This window comes from Moschus berezovskii, chromosome 10 (assembly GCF_049115385.1).
Source record: "Moschus berezovskii isolate FMDL1 chromosome 10, NW_MosBer_1.0, whole genome shotgun sequence".
Classification (NCBI taxonomy): Eukaryota; Metazoa; Chordata; class Mammalia; order Artiodactyla; family Moschidae; genus Moschus; species Moschus berezovskii.
In genome coordinates this window covers 8,264,604-8,283,201 of record NC_142469.1, presented here as the reverse complement: position 1 = coordinate 8,283,201, position 18,598 = coordinate 8,264,604, and the positions used below count along the sequence as shown (strand labels likewise).

The window sequence follows — 18,598 nt, the reverse complement described above, 5'->3', positions numbered from 1 at the left end:
ATCTTCATTTTCTGAATGTTGAACTTCAAGCCAAAATTTTCACTTCCTCTTTCCACTTTCATCAAGAGGCCTTTGAGTTCCTCTTCACTTTCTGCCATAAGGGTGGTGTCATCTGCATATCTGAGGTTATTTATATTTCTCCCGGCAATCTTGATTCCAGTCTGTGCTTCTTCCAGCCCAGCGTTCCTCATGATGTACTCTGCATAGAAGTTAAATAAACAGGGTGACAATATACAACCTTGACGTACAACTTTTCCTATTTGGAACCAGTCTGCTGTTCCATGTACAGTTCTAACTGTTGCTTCCTGACCTGCATACAGGTTCCTCAAGAGGAAGGTCAGGTGGTCTGGTATTCCCATCTCTTTCAGAATTTTCCACAGTTTATGGTGATCCACACAGTCAAAGGCTTTGGCATAGTCAATGAAGCAGAAATAGATGTGTTTCTGGAACTCTCTTGCTTTCTCCATAATTCAGCGGATGTTGGCAATTTGATCTCTGTTTCCTCTGCCTTTTATGAAACCTGCTTGAACATCTGGAAGTTCACAGTTCACATATTGCTGAAGCCTGGCTTGGAGAATTTTGAGCATGACTTTACTAGCGTGTGTGATGAGTGCAATTGTGCGATAGTTTGAACATTCTTTGGCATTACCTTTCTTTGGGATTGGAATGAAGACTGACCTTTTCCAGTCCTGTGGCCACTGCTGAGTTTTCCAAATTTGCTGGCATATTGAGTGCAGCACTTTCACACCATCATCTTTCAGGATTTGAAATAGCTCAATGGGAATTCCATCACCTCCACTAGCTTTGTTTGTATTGATGCTCTCTAAGGCCCACTTGACCTCACATTTCAAGATATCTGCTTCCAGGTGTGTGATCACGCCATCGTGATTATCTTGTTCGTGAAGATCTTTTTTGTACAGTTCTTCTGTGTATTCTTGCACACTTGCTGGAGCAGCTGTGAAGAGATATTCCATGACCAAGGTAATAGAAACTCAAACCTAAATTACACTTATTACTAAATTTCAGAAACTCATATTAAGTATGTATATATGTATATTTCTATCTGTTAGGTCATAAGAATAGGAAAAAGGAGTCCCAAATGCCAGTAGCAAAAGACAAAGAAAGAGAAAATCCTGCAAAAAGGAAGCAAAGCAAAAATCCATGGACCAGAGTGAGAACCTCAGGCAAAACAAACACACCCCTTCCTGGCTAGCCCTAATCTGCATAGGGCAGGTTCAGGGGGAGGAGACAAAACATAAACAGAGGGAGCCAAGAAGGCTTGACGTCTCTGCTTTGGGGTTGGCACATCCCCATGCCTCAAGGTTGTATTATCTTTTGTTTGCCAAATAAAACTCTAAGCTGTAACACCGTTCTGCCGGTTCAAATGTTTGCTGCAGAAAGACAGAACTGAGGAAATTAACATTATCCCAACGTATATGGGGCAGGAACTTGGTTGTAACATAGTTGAAGCAAGTCTATGTTTGAAGCAACCCTAGCTGGGCCCCAGTGATGTGGAAGCCAAGCAGAGGAGACACCAACTCAGCAAAAGCTTTACCCTGTGGACACAAAGGGAACCCAGAGCAGTAGAAGTCAGGAGAAGCCCAGCATGCTGGAAACCAGGACAGCAAAAACGGACTCATGAAACTCAGTGTCAGATTTCAGAAGACCTCTGGTGAAGGTAAGAAGGCCTCGCCCCTGTGGCTGGAAGGACATATGACTAACACAATCTTAATTCCTATACAACCTCTCATTTCTTGTCTCCTCAGAACCCCTGTGAACAGGTGAGTGGCAGTGGGTGCAACTGAGGGTCTCCGGCAGGGACTACTTCCCAATGTATCCCAAAAGTGCCACTATCCACTGCACCCTAGCAGCTATTGGCCAAGCAGGTGAGGGTTCTTTTGTCCTTAATCTCCTTTGTGCCAAGAATCAAGCCAATGAAAACTGTGGGCACAGGTCAGATATTTAGCAGTTTTTCTGGAAGGTTATGAAGGGGATTCCTTGGCACATTCTTCCCACCTCTTTTTCCTCCTGTCCTTCAGCTCCTCCCTCCATCTGTGCCACTGTTTACAAAGTGCTTGTCAGGTCACTATCTTTCCACTTCTGAAAGTTGTGTTTGAAACTGTTTACCTAAGATTGGGACTGGAACTCACATGACCAGGACTCTGTGCTGTGCTGTGCTTAGCCATTCAGTCATGTCTGGCAGTGACTCAAACCCTCAGGACCTAGTGAAGCTCAGACTCTTGATGTCTCATCACAGATAGGATTCAGTGTGAGACAAAGAGATTGGTAAAAAATGGATTTATTTATTCAAATTCAGAGAGAAGCACACTCCACAGACAGTGTGGGCCATCACAGAGGGCAAGTGTGGCCACAAGCTGTGACATGGAGGGTTTTCATGGACTGGGTAACTTCATATGCTGATGAGAGGGAAGATTATTCCAAATATTTGGGGCAGAGGTAGAATTTTCCAGGAATTGGAAAAGATTAATTCCTGGTCTTTTGACAATGCCTTAGACTCTGATGCTGGGACGGATTGGGGGTAGGAGAAGAAGGGGATAACAGAGAATGAGATGGCTGGATGGCATCACCGACTCGATGGACATGAGTTTGAGTGAACTCTGGGAGTTGGTGTTGAACGGGGAGGCCTGGCGTTCTGTGATGCATGGGGTCGCAAAGAGTTGGACACGACTGAGAGACTGAACTGAACTGAACTGAACTGGAACTGTGTTGGTGCCTCTAGGTGTGTCATTTAACTTGCAGATTGAGGATCAAGGTCTAGTTGAAGTCAGCTTGTCTGCAATCTTGGACCCATTTTATTTTAATCAGTTTATGTTATGCCCTTGGGGTCTCTCATTCTTTAAAAAGCTGTGTCCTGCCCCTTTCCCTCCTGTTTCATTCTCCTTTCCTGAGCCACGTCTAGTCCCAAAATGTTGCCTCTACAATCTTCTGGTGGGACAACCAGAAAACAGCTAGCCCTTGGGAGGGAAATATTGTATAATATCCAATCCCTCTAGAGATTCACCTTACACGTTTCCTGCAACACGTGCAACAACAGCACCTCTCAGTGAACCCATTAGGGTGGGTGACAGGCACATGATGCCTGCTAGAAGTCCATCTGTTGGTGGAATCCCTTCAAGAACAATTGATCTCGCTACTTTGGGAGTTAGCCCCACAGGCCCTTTGGGCCCAAAGCCTTACCACCTAAAGCTGCAAACATATCCCCAGATCAAATCCCCACTCTTCTTTTATCAAACATGTGTCCTGTTGCTTCTTATCATTTTGTCCTTAAGTTACTTTGCCTCAACTCTGACAGCCACGACCAGTGTAGGTAGCATCACTCCATTACCCAGCCCATTATATACAATCCACTCATTTATCATTACTTTTATTATGACCTAGTGTGGGTCTATGGCAATGAAATGTTCTCTTAAGGAAGATTGGGGGGGGGGGGCGGGAATAAGTGACTTGCATTCCCTCAGAGGAATAATAGCATTAGGTTTGCAGCTATTTTGATAGGTTCCCAGTCTCAGGGCACAGACTTCGATTGCTTTATATCATAGTACTTATTCCCATCCAAGGTGGATAAACCAGCGATGAGTTAAGATTACAACCCCTTAACCTACCGAGTACTAGTCATGCTGGAGACAATCAGTTCAGTTCAGTTCAATTGCTCCGACTCTTTGCAACCCCATGAATCACAGCACGCCAGGCCTCCCTGTCCATCACCAACTCCCCAAGTTCACACAAACTCATGTCCATCGACTCGGTGATGCCATCCAGCCATTTCATTCTCTGTCGTCCCCTTCTCTTCCTGCCCCGAATGCCTCCCAGCATCAGAGTCTTTTCCAGTGAATCAACTCGTCTCATGAGACAGCCAAAGTATTGGAGTTTCAGCTTTAGAATCAGTCCTTCCAATGAACACCCAGGATTGATCTCCTTTAGAATGGACTGTTTGGATCTCCTTGCAGTCCAAGGGACTCTCAAGAGTCTTCTCCAGCACTACAGTTCAAAAGCATCAATTCTTCTGCGATTAGCTTTCTTACAGTCCAACTCTCACATCCATACATGACCATGGGAAAAACCATAGCCTTAACTAGATGGACCTTGGTTGGCAAAGTAATGGCTCTGCTTTCTAATATGCTATCTAGGTTTGTCCTAACTTTCCTTCCAAGGAGTAAGCGTCTTTTAATTTCATAGCTGCAATCAGCATCCACAGTGAATTTGGAGCCCCCAAAATAAAATCTGACACTGTTTCCACTGTTTATCCGTCTATTTCACATGAAGTGATGGGACCAGATGCCATGATCTTTGTTTTCTGAATGTTGAGCTTTAAGCCAACTTTTTCACTCCCCTCTTTCACTTTCATCAAGAGGCTTTTTAATTCCTCTTTACTTTCTACCATAAGGGTGGTGTCATCTGTATATCTGAGGTTATTGATCTTTCTCCTGGCAATCTTGATTCCAGCTTGTGCTTCTTCCAGCCCAGCATTCCTCATGATGTACTCTGCATAGAAGTTAAATAAGCAGGGTGACAATATGCAGCCTTGACGTATTCCTTTTCCTATTTGTAAGCAGTCTGTTGTTCCATGTCCAGTTCTAACTGTTGCTTCCTGACCTGCATATAGGTTTCTCAAGAGGCAGGTCAAGTGGTCTAGTATTCCCATCTCTTTCAGAATTTTCCACAGTTTATTGTGATCCACACAGTCAAAGTCTTTGGCATAGTCAATAAAGCAGAAATAGATATTTTTGTGGAACTCTCTTGCTTTTGCCATGATCCAGGGGATGTGGGCAATTTGATCATCGGGAAGCACAAATCCAACCCAGGTTCCCATGAGGTCCACCTACCTCGACCTGCATAGGGATCTTGTCCCCAGGGGTTATCATGCCTCAGCTTGCTTCCTCGGGGATCCACCAGTTCAAGGGGCCCAGTAGTTTAACCTGCTTCAGCCTGCCTAGGGATCTGGTCCCAGGGAGCTATAATGCCTCAGCTTGCTTGGGGATCTGTCAGTCCTGGGTTGTCAGGAGGTCGACCTGACTCCACCTCCCCAGGGACCCATTTCTTGGGAGACACACATGCCACTTGTCTGGGGATTCAGTCTCCAGGTGGTTGATGCACCTTAACCTGATGAGAATCTGCACCCTGAGCTGGGAACTCCGGTTTTCAGGTTCAACAGTGCTGGGTAGTCTAAGCTTCAGGAAGACGCACCTCTAAGGAAGTTAACCCGTGGAAATAGTAGGAAGCCTATTAGCTGTGGTGTTTGCTCCATCTCAATAGTAGCTCAGGAGCCTAACAAGAAACCCATTGCTTTTATGGAAAGGCTGAATGAGACCCTCCCAAAGTTTACCAATCTGGACTTATTCTCTTATGAGGAACGGGTGACTTTATAGGACAAACTCCTGTCCCAAAGTACATCAGACATAAGGATAAAGTTACAACTGTTAGAGCAGCAGAATTCTGCTGCCACTTTAAATGAGACAGCCACCAATACCTTATATAACAGAGAACAAGAGAGAGAGATCAAGGCCCAGGAAAGGGAGAGAAGGCGAGACAAGGCATGCCCAGATGCTGGCTGCCCTCCAACGAAGCCCTATGACAACCCCCAAGTTCTTGAAGGAAAAAGCATGAGAAGAGTGCCTAATCTGTGGACAGGCAGGACACTGGGCCACAGAGTGTCCAAATCGGGGTTCAGTTCAGTTCAGTTCAGTCTTTTAGTCGTGTCCGACTCTCTGCAACCCCATGAATCACAGCACGCCAGGCCTCCCTGTCCATCATCAACTCCCGGAGTTCACCCAAACTCATGTCCATAGAGTCGGTGGTGCCATCCAGCCATCTCATTCTCTGTCGTCTCCTTCTCCTCCCGCCCCCAACCTTTCCCAGCATCAGAGTGTTTTCTGGTGAGTCAACTAGTCGCATGAGGTGGCCAAAGTATTGCAGTTTCAGCTTTAGCATCAGTCCCTCCAATGAACACCAGGATTGATCTCCTCTAGAATGGACTGGTTGGATCTCCTTGCAGTCCAAGGGACTCTCAAGAGTCTTCTCCAGCACCACAGTTCAAAAGCATCAATTCTTCAGTGATCAGCCTTCTTCATATTCCAACTCTCACATCCGCACATGACCACGGGAAAAACCATAGCCTTGACTAGACGGACCTTGGTTGGTAAAGTAATGTCTCTGCTTTTGGTAGGCCTCCTAAAATGTCTTGATACAAATGCCATCAATTGGGACACTGAGCTGCACCCTGCCCTCAGGATCCTAAAGCCTTAAGGTCAACTGCCAATCCTTCTCTTTAACAGGACTGAAGTGGCCCACGTCAGCCAGTCCATCTGTCACAGATAACCATCACAGGGCTGGAGTCAATGGTGCAGCTGGGTATGGCAGACTGGTCCAAGAATTTCTTGGTTGACACAAAGGCTACCTACTCTGTCCTGTCCTCCTACTCTGGGACTTCTCCCTCCAAACCTGTACCATTTTGAGCACTACAGGAGAAATAATTCTAGAAAGATTAATCAGAGCACTTTTTTGTTGCTGAGTTGGACAGGTATTAACCCATCAATTTCCGGTGGTCCCTGAGTGCCCTATCCCCTTACTGGGCAAAGATATGCTCACTAAGCTGGGCACCACCCTTGTGATGAGAACATTTTCAGCCTCTAGAGACTAGTCTCTGCTTACAACTGAGGAACACATTATGTCCTCTCCAATAGGGAGGGACCAAAAATTATCTGAGGCTCCAGGAGAAAACTAACAAATGACCTGGAGAATATTAACTCAGGGGTTCAGAAATAGCCCCCACGTGTCTGGTAGGCTCTTAGTTGGGATCTCCTAGATCTGGAACTGGGACCTAATGGAGAAATACTGCAATATACATATTTGACCATAATCTGTTCCCCAGATGAGGAAAATGCCCAACATGTGACTCAGGTTCCAAACATTTTGGCAAAGAATGAATATAAAGTTTTCCTTGTTTAAGGCACAGATGGTTCAGACAAAGTTCATTTACTTGGGAGCTGAGATTAAACTCGGGTCCAGGAGGGTGTCCTCTGAGTGAGTACAAGGATTCCTCCAGTTGCCTTCTCCTACAACTCATAAACAATTGCTAGCTTTCCAGGGGTTAACCGGGTATTGTTGAATCTGGATACCCGACTATGGCCTAATTGCCCAGAACTTATATGAAAGCTTAAAGGGACAGGATGATTAAATCCCACTGATTTGGGGATCTGCTCAAAAGGAAGCAGAGGCTACACTAAACAAACCTTAACTCAAGCACCCACCTTCAGGTTGCCAAATCCAGGTAAACCTTTCCATATATATGTCCGTGATAAGGAAAGTATAGCCTTGGGAGTGTTGACTTAAAACTTGGGACCTGAGTCCCAACCAGTAGCTTAATTATCCTGGAGCCTCAAGACAGCTGATCAAAGCTGTCCTCCCAGCCTTCGAAAGCTTGCAGCTATTTCACTCCTGATAGAAAATGCTTTAAAACTCTCTCTTGAGAGCAAATTATTTTTACCAGCCACCATGTGAAACAATTCCTGAATGGGAGAGGCCATTTATGGAAGTCTGACCAAAGGATCTTCAGATATCAAGTAGTGCTGTTGAAAATCCAGGCCTCACTATATCACCTTGTGAGATTCTTAACCCAGCTATCCTCCTGCCTACCCCGAGGGTTCTCTCAACTTTCACTCTTACCTAGAAATTTTGGAGCATTGGACAAAACCCTGAGAAGGATTGCCAGAAGATCTTGTGACCAATCCTGAGGAAACCTGGCACACTGATGGAAGCAGCTTTGTCTTAGATGGAAAAAGAAGGGCCAGATATGCTGTGGTTTCCAATTTTGAGACCATAGAGGCTAAATATTTACCACCAAGTACTGAGCCCAATTGGCTGAGCTTAAAGTTTTGACTCGAATTTTAGAGATAGGGAAAAGAAAAAGAGTAGCCATTTACACTGACTCCAAGTATGCCTTAATGGTTCTACATGCACATGCTGCTATTTGGAAAGAAAAAGGCCACTTGACTACCTGAGTTTCCCCAGTCAAGTACGGTAATCAAATCCTAAGTTTCCTGGAGGCAGTCTGTCTGCCCGCTGAGTTATAAGTCCAATATTGTAAAGGACACCATAAAAGGAGTATGGAAATGGCACAAGGGAACCAGGCAGCTGAACAGGCAACTAAGAGAACAGCATTTCAGGACAACGACCTAATAGGAGTTGCTGCCTTAGTTCCACAGAATAATGTGCCAGAAATTCCTTCATATACTGAAGGTGAGACTCTTCAAGCTAAGAGTGATGGCTTTCAAGAAGAAAATATGGGATAATTCCAAAATGAGAGACTTTCTTTTTCTGCCTGTGAAACTCCAGGGGAAGTTGGTTAACACGCCACCACTCATTTAGGTTACAAGTTCTTTCAAAGATTACTGCAATGGTTCTTTAGAGGAACAGGTGTCTAAGTGACTATAAGGTAAGTAGTCTTCCTTGTTGCACTTGCCAGTTAAAGAACCCCCAAGGAGCTTGAAGACCTCAGCTGGCCCAGCACATCCAATGGCATGGGATCTACTCAGGAGCGGACTGGCAGATGGACTTCACCTAGATGACAGTTTCTCAAAAATATAAATATCTACTAGTCATGATAGATCGAAGAAGGCAATGGCAAGCCATTCCAGTACTCTTGCCTAGAAAATCCCATGGACAGAGGAGCCTGGTGGGCTGCAGTCCATGGGGAAGCTACGAGTCGGACATAACTGAGCGACTTCACTTTCAATTTTCACTTTCACACATTGGAGAAGGAAATGGCAACCCACTCCAGTGTTCTTGCCTGGAGAATCCCAGGGATGGGGGAGCATGGTGGGCTGCCATCTATGGGGTCGCACAGAGTTGGACACGACTGAAGTGACTTAGCGGCAGCAGCAGCATGATAGATACCTTGACAGGATGGGTTGATGGTTTTCACACCTGGACTGAGAAAGGCAAGGAGATTGTTAAAAAATTAAAAAAAGAAAAAAAATCTGCTCCATGTAATCATTCTGAGATTTGGCCTGCCCAGGTCATTACAAAGTGATAAGGGAACATAATTTATTTCTAAAATCACCCAAGGGGTCTCTAAAGAATTAGGCATTGCTTGTTACCTCCATTGTGCCTGGAGGCCTCAGTCTTCAGGAAAAATAGAAAGAGACAACACAGTTTTGCATAACTTCTACTACAAATAGACAGGACACAGGTCTCTTGGCCACTGAACAAGAAGTGACTTGAAGCATCTTCAATGTGTCATGTTGTTTCTGAGTAAATATTGCCAGTCAAGTCGAAGAAAGTCTTATAGTCCTCAAGAAAAACATTCATCTCAAAGAACGAACTGGAGAGTCCTCAGGGTGGCCACAATCTCTCTTTGGGAGATTGGGGATGGGGGATTTTGAGTTGGCTAATTCCTCTGCTAACCCCTGTTTTCATCATACTGTTACTGATTATGACTTCTCCACATATTATCAATTTTTTAATGCATTTTGTCTCTGCCCAGGTCAACAAGCTACAACATGCAGTACTAGTTCAGCAAGGATATATAAAACTACTCTCAACCATGGAACATATCTATCATTCACCCTTAGATGGACACAGGTATAAGGGCTCTGAGGCTTGAGACTAGCAAGAAGGGGAGACCCAATGCCCCTCACCATTCAAGCTCAGCAGGAAGTAACCTGAGAGACAACAATTTCTCTTTTCCCAAAGAATTAGACCTCCCATCTATTAAGCAGGGATTTTTAGGTAGTTAGAATCGCAAAAATAGTCCAAAATGGTGGTGGCTAAAAGACAAAGAATGGGAAAAGCCCACAATAAGGGTACATAGGAAAAATCTACAGACCAGAGTGAGAACCTCAGGTGAAACAATCACTCCCTCTTCCTGGCTTGCCCTAACTTGCACAGAGCAGGCTTTGGGCGAATAGAAAAATTGGATAAAAACAGGGTGCCAAGACGGATTCAGGCCTCTCCTTTGTGGTCAGCCAGCCCTCATGCATTGAGAATGTACTATCAGTATTTGATGAATAAAACTCTGATCTGTAAGCCACAGACAGAACTGTGGAAATTACACACTCTCCTGACATATCAATCGACCTGCCTACCTACTTCCCTATCATATTATCTATTTATCTACCTTTTATCATTTACCTTTTTACCTCTGTTTACTTTTTAGCATTATTTTGAGCCTTACTTTGTGTGAGAGCTGACTACAATTTTGAGGTAGTTTGAGCATTCTTTAGCATTGCCTTTCTTTAGGTTTGGAATGAAAAATGATAATTTCCTGCCCTGTTACCATTGCTGAGTTTTCCAAATTTGCTGACATATTGAGTGCACCACTTTCACAGCATCATCTTTTAAGAATTGAAATAGCTCAACTGTAATTCCATCATCTCCACTAGGTTTGTACATAGCAATGCTTCCTAAGGCCCACTTGATTTCACATTCCAGGATGTCTGGCTCTAGGTGAGTGATTACACCATCGTGATTATCTGGATCTTGAAAATTATTTTTGTACAGTTCTTCTGTTATTCTTGTCACCTCTTCTTAATATCTTCTGCTTCTATTAAGTCCATACCATTTCTGTCCTTTATTTTGCCCAACTTTGCACAAAATTTTCCCTTTGTATCTCTAATTTTCTTGAAGAAATCGCTAGTCTTTCCCATTCTATTGTTGCCCTCTATTTCTTTGCATAGATCACTGAGGAAGGCTTTCTTATCGCTCCTTGCTGTTATTTGAAACTCTGAATTCAAATGGGTATATATTTTCTTTTCTCCTTTGCCTTTCACTTCTCTTCTTTTCACAGGTATTTGTAAGGCCTCCTCAGACAACTTTTGACTTTTTGCTTTTCTTTCTCTTGGGGATGATTTGATCCCTGCCCCTTGTACAATGTCACAAACCTCCATCCACAGTTCTTCAGGTACTCTATCAGATCTAATCCCTTGAATTTTTTTGTTACTACCACTGCCTAATATTAAGGGATTTAATTGAGGTTATACTTGAATGTTGTAGTGGTTTTCCCTACTTTCTTCATTTTAAGTCTGAATTGAGCAATAAGGAGTTCATGATCTGAGCTACAGTCAGCCCCTGGTCTTGTTTTGGCTGACTGCATAGAGCTTCTCCATCTTAATGTTCAAAATCATCCAAGCCAAGTTTCAAAAGTATGTGAACCATGAACTTCCAGATGATCAAGCTGGATTTAGAAAAGGCAGATAAACTAGAGATCAAATTGACAACATCCACTGGATCATCATAAAAAGCCAGAGAGTTCTAGAAATTCATCTGTTTCTGCTTTATTGACTATGCCAAAACCTCTGATTATGTGGATCACAACGAACTGTGGAAGATTCTTAAAGAGATGGGAATACCAGACCACCTGACCTGCCTTTTGAGAAATCTGTATGTAGGTCAAGTAGCAACAGTTAGAACTGGACATGGAACAACAGACTTGTTCCAAATTGGGAAAAGGAGTACATCAAGGCTGTATATAATCACTCTGCTTATTTAAATTACATTCAGTGTATACCATGATAAATGCTGGACTGGATGAAATACAATCTGGAATCAAGATTGCTAGGAGAAATATCAATAACCTGAGATATGCAGATCACAGCACACTTATGACTGAAAGCGAGGAATAACTAAAGAGCCTCTAAATGAAATCTAAAGAGGAGAGTGAAAAAGTTGGCTTAAAACTCAACATTCAGAAAAATAAGATCATGGCATCTAGTCCCAACATTTCATGCCAAATAAATGGGGAAACAATGGAAAAATTCAGACTTTTTTTTGGGGGGTGGGGATGGTGACTGCCTCCATGAGAGACACTTGCTCCTTAGACGAAAAATTATGACAAAACTAAACAGCATATTTAAAAGTGGAAACACAACTTTGCCAGTGATGGTCTATCTAGATAAAGCTGTGGTGTTTCCAGTAGTGATGTATGGATGTGAGATTTGGACTACAATGAAGCTGAGCCCTGATGAATTGCTGCTTTTGATCTGTGGTCTTGGAGAAGATTCTTGAGTGTCACTTGGACAGCAAGCAGATCAAACCAGTCCATCCTAAAGAAAATCAGTCCTGAATATTCATTGGAAGGACTGATGCTGAAGCTGAAACTCCAATACTTTTGCCACCTGATGTGAAGTACTGACTCATTGGAAAAGACCCTGATGCTGGGAAAGATTGAAAGCAGGAGGAGAAGGGGATGGCAGAGTACGAGATAGTTGGATGGCATCACCAACTGGATGGACACGAGTTTGAGTTGGGAGTTGGTGGTGGACAAGGAGAACTGGCACCCTGCTCTCCATGGGGTCAAAAATATTTGGATTGAATGAACTGAACTGATGTTTGTTTTTCTCACATCCGTTCCGTCGCTCAGTCGTGTCCGACTCTATGCGACCCTGTGGACTGTAGCCTACCAGGCTTCTCCGTCCATGGGATTCTCCAGGCAAGAATACTGGAGTGGGTTACCGTTTCCTTCTCCAGGGGATCTTCTCACTTAACCTCATGAAAATGCTCATGTCCCTCGTGGATGCCATAAAATAATTTCTAATTTTGAAATAAAGACGGCTGCTAACATCTGCACCATAAATGACACCGGTATTCGTCACCTCCAGTGGTGAGGAATTCAATATAGAGTCAGTGACAAGACTTGCTCGTTCAGTTTTTTGTGTAGCAAAGTTTTATTAAAGTATAAAAGAGATGGTTTAAGTTTCAGAGATAAACATCAGAAGAGGACAGAAAAAGTTCCCCCTTGCTAGGTTTTAGCAAAAAGTTATACACCTATTCAGTTCAGTTCAGTTCAGTTCAGTCGCTCAGTTGTGTCCGACACTTTGCGACCCCATGAATCACAGCACGCCAGGCCTCCCTGTCCATCACCAACTCCCAGAGTTCACTCAAACTCATGTCCATCGAGTCAGTGATGCCATCCAGCCATCTCATTTTCTGTCATCCCCTTCTCTTCCTGCCCCCAATCCTTCACAGCATTAGAGTCCTTTCCAGTGATTCAACTAGCCGCATGAGGCGGCCAAAGTATTGGAGTTTCAGTCTTAGCATCAGTCCTTCCAATGAACACCCAGGATTGATCTCCTTTAGAATGGACTGGTTGGATCTCCTTGCAGTCCAAGGGACTCTCAAGAGTCTTCTCCAGCACTACAGTTCAAAAGCATCAATTCTTCAGTGATCAGCTTTCTTCACAGTCCAACTCTCACATCCATACATGACCACGGGAAAAACCATAGCCTTGACTAGATGGACCTTGGTTGGCAAAGTAATGTCTCTGCTTTTTAGTATACTATCTAGGTTGGTCATAACTTTCCTTCCAAGGAGTAAGCGTCTTTTAATTTCCTGGCTGCAATCAGCATCTGCAGTGATTTTGGAGCCCCCCAAAAATAAAGTCTGACACTGTCTCCATTGTTTTTCCATCTATTTCCCATTAAGCGATGGGGCCAGATGCCATGATCTTTGTTTTCTGAATGTTGAGCTTCAAGCCAACCTTTTCACTCTCCTCTTTCACTTTCATCAAGAGGCTTTTGAGTTCCTCTTCACTTTCTGCCATAAGGGTAGTGTCATCTGCATATCTGAGGTTATTGATATTTCTCCCAGCAATCTTGATTCCAGCCTGTGCTTCTTCCAGCCCAGCGTTCCTCATGATGTACTCTGCATAAAAGTTAAATAAGCAAGGTGACAATATACAGCCTTGACGTATTCCTTTTCCTATTTGGAACGAGTCTGTTTTTCCATGTACAGTTCTGACTGTTGCTTCCTGATCTGCATACAGGTTTCTCAAGAAGCAGGTCAGGTGGTCTGGTATTTCCATCTCTTTCAGAATTTTCCACAGTTTATTGTGATCCACACAGTCAAAGGTTTTGGCATAGTCAACGAAGCAGAAATAGATATTTATCTGGAACTCTCGTGGTTTCTCCATGATCCAGCGGATGTTGGCAATTTGATCTCTGGTATCTGGGAGTTCACGGTTCACATATTGCTGAAGCCTGGCTTGGGGAATTTTGAGCTTGACTTTACTAGCTTGTGAGATGAGTGCAATTGTGCGGTAGTTTGAGAATTCTTTGGCATTGCCTTTCTTTGGGATTGGAATGTAGACTGACCTTTTTCAGTCCTGTGGCCACTGCTGAGTTTTCCAAATTTGCTGGCATATTGAGTGCAGCACTTTCACAGCATCATCTTTCAGGATTTGAAATAGCTCTATTGGAATTCCATCACCTCCACTAGCTTTGTTCGTAGTGTTGCTTTCTAAAGCCCACTTGACTTCACATTCCAAGATGTCTGGCTCTAGGTCAGTGATCACATTATCGTGACTTTCTTGGTCGTGAAGATTTTTTTGTACAGTTCTTCTGTGTATTCTTGCCACCTCTTCTTAATATTCTCTGTTTCTGTTAGGTCCATACCATTTCTGTCCTTTATCAAGCCCATCATTGCATGAAATATTCCCTTGGAATCTCTAATTTTCTTGAAGAGATCTCTTGTTTTTCCTATTCTGTTGTTTTCCTCTATTTCTTTGCATTGATCACTGAGGAAGGCTTTCTTATCTCTCCTTGCTATTCTTTGGAACTCTGCATTCAGATGCTTATATCTTTCCTTTTCTCCTTTGCTTTTCGCTTCTCTTCTTTTCACAGCTATTTGTAAGGCCTCCTCACTCAGCCATTTCACTTTTTTGCATTTCTTTTCCATGGGGATGGTCTTGGTTCCTGTCTCCTGTACAATGTCACGAACCTTCGTCCAGAGTTCATCAGGCACTCTATCTATCAGATCTAGTCCCTTAAATCTATTTCTCACTTCCACCGTATAATCATAAGGGATTTGATTTAGGTCATATCTGAATGGTCGAGTGGTTTTCCCTACTTTCTTCACTTTAAGTCTGAATTTGGCAATAAGGAATTCATGATCTGAGCCACAGTCAGCTCCTGGTCTTGTTTTCGCTAACTGTATAGAGCGTCTCCATCTTTGGCTGCAAAGAATATAATCAATCTGATTTTGGTGTTGACCATCTGATGATGTCCATGTGTAGAGTCTTCTCTTGTGTTGTTGGAAGAAGGTGTTTGCTATGACTAGTACGTTCTCTTGACAAAACTCTATTAGCCTTTGCCCTGCTTCATTCCGTGCTCCAAGGTCAAATTTGCCTGTTACTCGAGGTGTTTCTTGACTTCCTCCTTTTGCATTCCAGTCCCCTATAATGGAGAGGACATCTTTTTTGGGTGTTAGTTCTAAAAGGTCTTTTAGGTCTTCATAGAACTATTCAACTTCGGCTTCTTCAGCTTTACTTGTTGGGGCATAGCCCTGGATTACTGTAATATTGAATGGTTTGCCTTGGAAACGAACAGAAAACATCTGTCATTTGTAAGATTGCATCCAAGTAATGCATTTCGGACTCTTTTGTTGACCATGATGGCTACTCCATTTCTTCTAAGGGATTCCTGCCCACAGTAGTAGATATAATGGTCATCTGAGTTAAATTCACCCATTCTAGTCCATTTTAATTCACTGACTCCTAGAATGTTTATGTTCACTCTTGCCATCTCCTGTTTGACCCCTTCCAATTTACCTTGATTCATGGACCTACCATTCCAGGTTCCTATGCAATATTGCTCTTTACAGCACCGGACCTTGCTTCTATCACCGGTCATATCCACAACTGGGTTTTGGTTTTGCTTTTGCTCCACCCTCTATTCCTTCTAGACTTATTTCTCCACTGATCTCCAGTAGCATACTGGGCACCTACCGACCTGGGGAATTCCTCATTCAGTGTCCTATCATTTTGCCCTTTGATACTGTTCATGGGGTTCTCAAGGCAAGTATTCTGAAGTGGTTTGCCATTCCCTTCTCCAGTGGACCACATTTGGCTGTGGTCCATGTGATCAGATCGACTAGTTTCCTCTGATTATGGTTTCAGTGTGTCTGCCCTCTGATCCCCCCTCGCAATACCTACCATTTTATTTGGGTTTCTCTTACCTTGGGCGTGGGATATCTCTTCACAGCTGCTCCAGGAAAGCGCAGCCACTGCACCTTACCTTGGATGAGGGGTATCTCCTCAAGGCCGCGCCTCCTGACCTTGAATGTGGAGCAGCTCATCTCGGCCTTCCTGCCCCCACGCAGCCACTGCCCACTGGACGTGGGGCAGCTCCTCTTGGCCGCCGGCCCTGGCCTCAGGCGTTGGGTAGCTACTCAGGGCCGCACCTCTTTGTGTGGTCGGTTGCGCCGGCATCTCTCACGTCTGCACTGCCGGGGCCGCGTCTCTCGTGGAGTTTATTATAGACGCCACCAAATACCAATCTTTTAAGAAAGGAAATGAGTGAATCCATAGAGCAGCATGAAATGTATTTGCTTCATTTCAAAAAATGCATTTCAACCATAACAGTCTTTTAAAAAAACATACCTTGAGGAGTCATTTTTCTGGTTCACATCCACAACTAGAGACTGTATGAAATGATATTCCTTGGTCTAATTTCTTTTTTTCATATCTTCTGTCTTTGGACATTGGACATTAAATATCAATGTCTAAAGCTGTTAAGAAAACCTATTCATCCTTTAGCCTTCACATTCCATGAGGATAGATTTCTGGATCCAAATGGTGATAAAATAAATGTCTGTCCATCAGGTTTTCCTGTACCTAAGCAATCTATACAGCTCATAGAACTAGGAAACACATAAAAAGAATTTCTGTATGGGAAAGAGCGTTTCTTGAGTTTTTCTCAAAAACATTTTGGAAAGCAGAAGTTAGTTTACAACTTCGGCTATTTAGTGTAATAAAAAAAACTCCAGGTCCCAAAGCAGAGGGAATGCTGGGAAGACAGTGGACCCACAAAGCAGTTTTGCTTGAAGCAACCAATCATATCCACTATGGTGTTCATCTTTGCCAATGGCCTTCAAGATCCCAAACATGAAGCATTTTGCAGAGAAGACTACCAGAAATATTCAGACCTGTGGTTGGAGCTGTGCAGAGAGTCAGAACACAAATATCAGAAGAATTCTCAGGACTGGAATTGGTCTCACTGAAATCAATGAAAGAAGAGGGCAAGGTTTCTGCATAACTGGAAAAATGTGAATAAATTAGCTTCATATTTTTATCAAGCATGTTCTGTCTTCCCAGCCTAGCTCTTTACTAGCAAATGGAAACTATTTTATGGGCCTGTATCTTCCTCTGAAGGAACTGGCTGATATGATAGTGTGAAACGTTTATGAGCCAATCAAGTCCCATAGCAATTATTAACAATTTGCTCCTAGCAGTCTGGCTTCATCTTTTATCTTTTCAAGGGATTTCTTCATTTTCTCAGGGCAATTGACCGAAACTGCTATTTTCATGGTTGAGTCTATATCTACATGATGCAAAACAATTGCTCATTCTAAATTGTACACTAGACAGGCACAAGTGATCACTGTTTCTCATGTTGGCTTTAAAAAGACTGTTTGAATTTCTTTGGTCTTTACTCAATAGCTTTTTAGAAGTTTGAGGTCTAAATTGTATTGAACTCCAAATTGCTGGGAGGAATTTTATTATGAATAAACAAATCCTGGTTAAAGTTTGCTAGAAAAAAAATTACAGTTGTGTCTACTTACATGTTTAGATTAACATTGAAGAAATCACTGCAATGTATTTCATTCTCAAGTTCATTACTAGGATCAGCCTCAGCTGCCATTCTTTCTTATATGTATAGCCAATGACTGTACTCTTAATTTTTTTTGAATACAGCCTATGTTGCAGTAAATGAAGAATTAACAGTAGGCTAGTTATGGGCCAGAAGAAAAGGGCACATTTTAAACTGCTGATTCTTGATATTCCTGGATGGTGTTGAACTGGAGGAATAACAGGTAAAGAATTGTTATTTTTCTTGCTATATGCCCCCAAAGAAGGCAGAATACGAATCCCAGAAAGTAATTTCAAGGCCTTACTTCTTGTCTTTGTCAGGCTTTGGCCTAATATCCTAGGAGGTAAACATTGCAGACATGGGGATTTAAGCACTCCGTTTATATGCACAAGATCATGTGGAACGTTCCTTAGAAATATGACTGTGACCAAGAACATGAAGTCAGTTTGTAGATAATAAGATGATTTGCTTCCTGGGGACTAGATGGAGAAGTGATATTTAAAATAACCACTTATTTTAAATCTGAGCTATCCATTATGATATTAAAAGTAAAGGTGTTATATTTCTCAGAAGTTAATTCAATTAAAACAGTCAAACTACAAAATATCTTCACTTATTAACAAAGGTAAAAACTGCGCAGTTCCAATACACTTGCATTAACTATTTCAAGTCAATCAGTATTTAATTTCACCGAGCTTGGACCAATTTAAACAGAAGACCCTGCAAATTCTTATCTCTGGAAAAATATTTTTAGTTTAGAAAATGTGTACCATACAGAAATCTACATATTTAGATGAGAGAAGTGTCCATTATTCTTTCTTTTGCTGTGGGGAGGAAAAATAATGTAGGATTACTAATACTAAATTGTTGCCTTCTCCTCAGTTTTTATTCTGTCCAGGGTCATTTATACTGCCTTGTTGAAATTCTCTCTCTCATAAAGTGGTGAGGCAGAATGTGTGTGTCCCTTAATTATCAGATCCACATTATACAACAGCTGT

General features: G+C 42.7%; 1 long non-coding RNA gene across 2 annotated transcripts in view; it reads left to right on the top strand.

The window, feature by feature from the left end:
* Positions 1-1,371: 1,371 nt before the first annotated feature.
* LOC148776277 (uncharacterized) overlaps positions 1,372-18,598 on the top strand; it is a 44,102-nt gene continuing 26,875 nt past the window's right edge. For both annotated transcript variants that reach the window (XR_016038483.1, XR_016038482.1), the window contains exons 1-2: positions 1,372-1,678; positions 17,705-17,823. This is a non-coding gene — a long non-coding RNA (uncharacterized LOC148776277). The remainder of the gene's footprint in view (positions 1,679-17,704; positions 17,824-18,598) is intronic.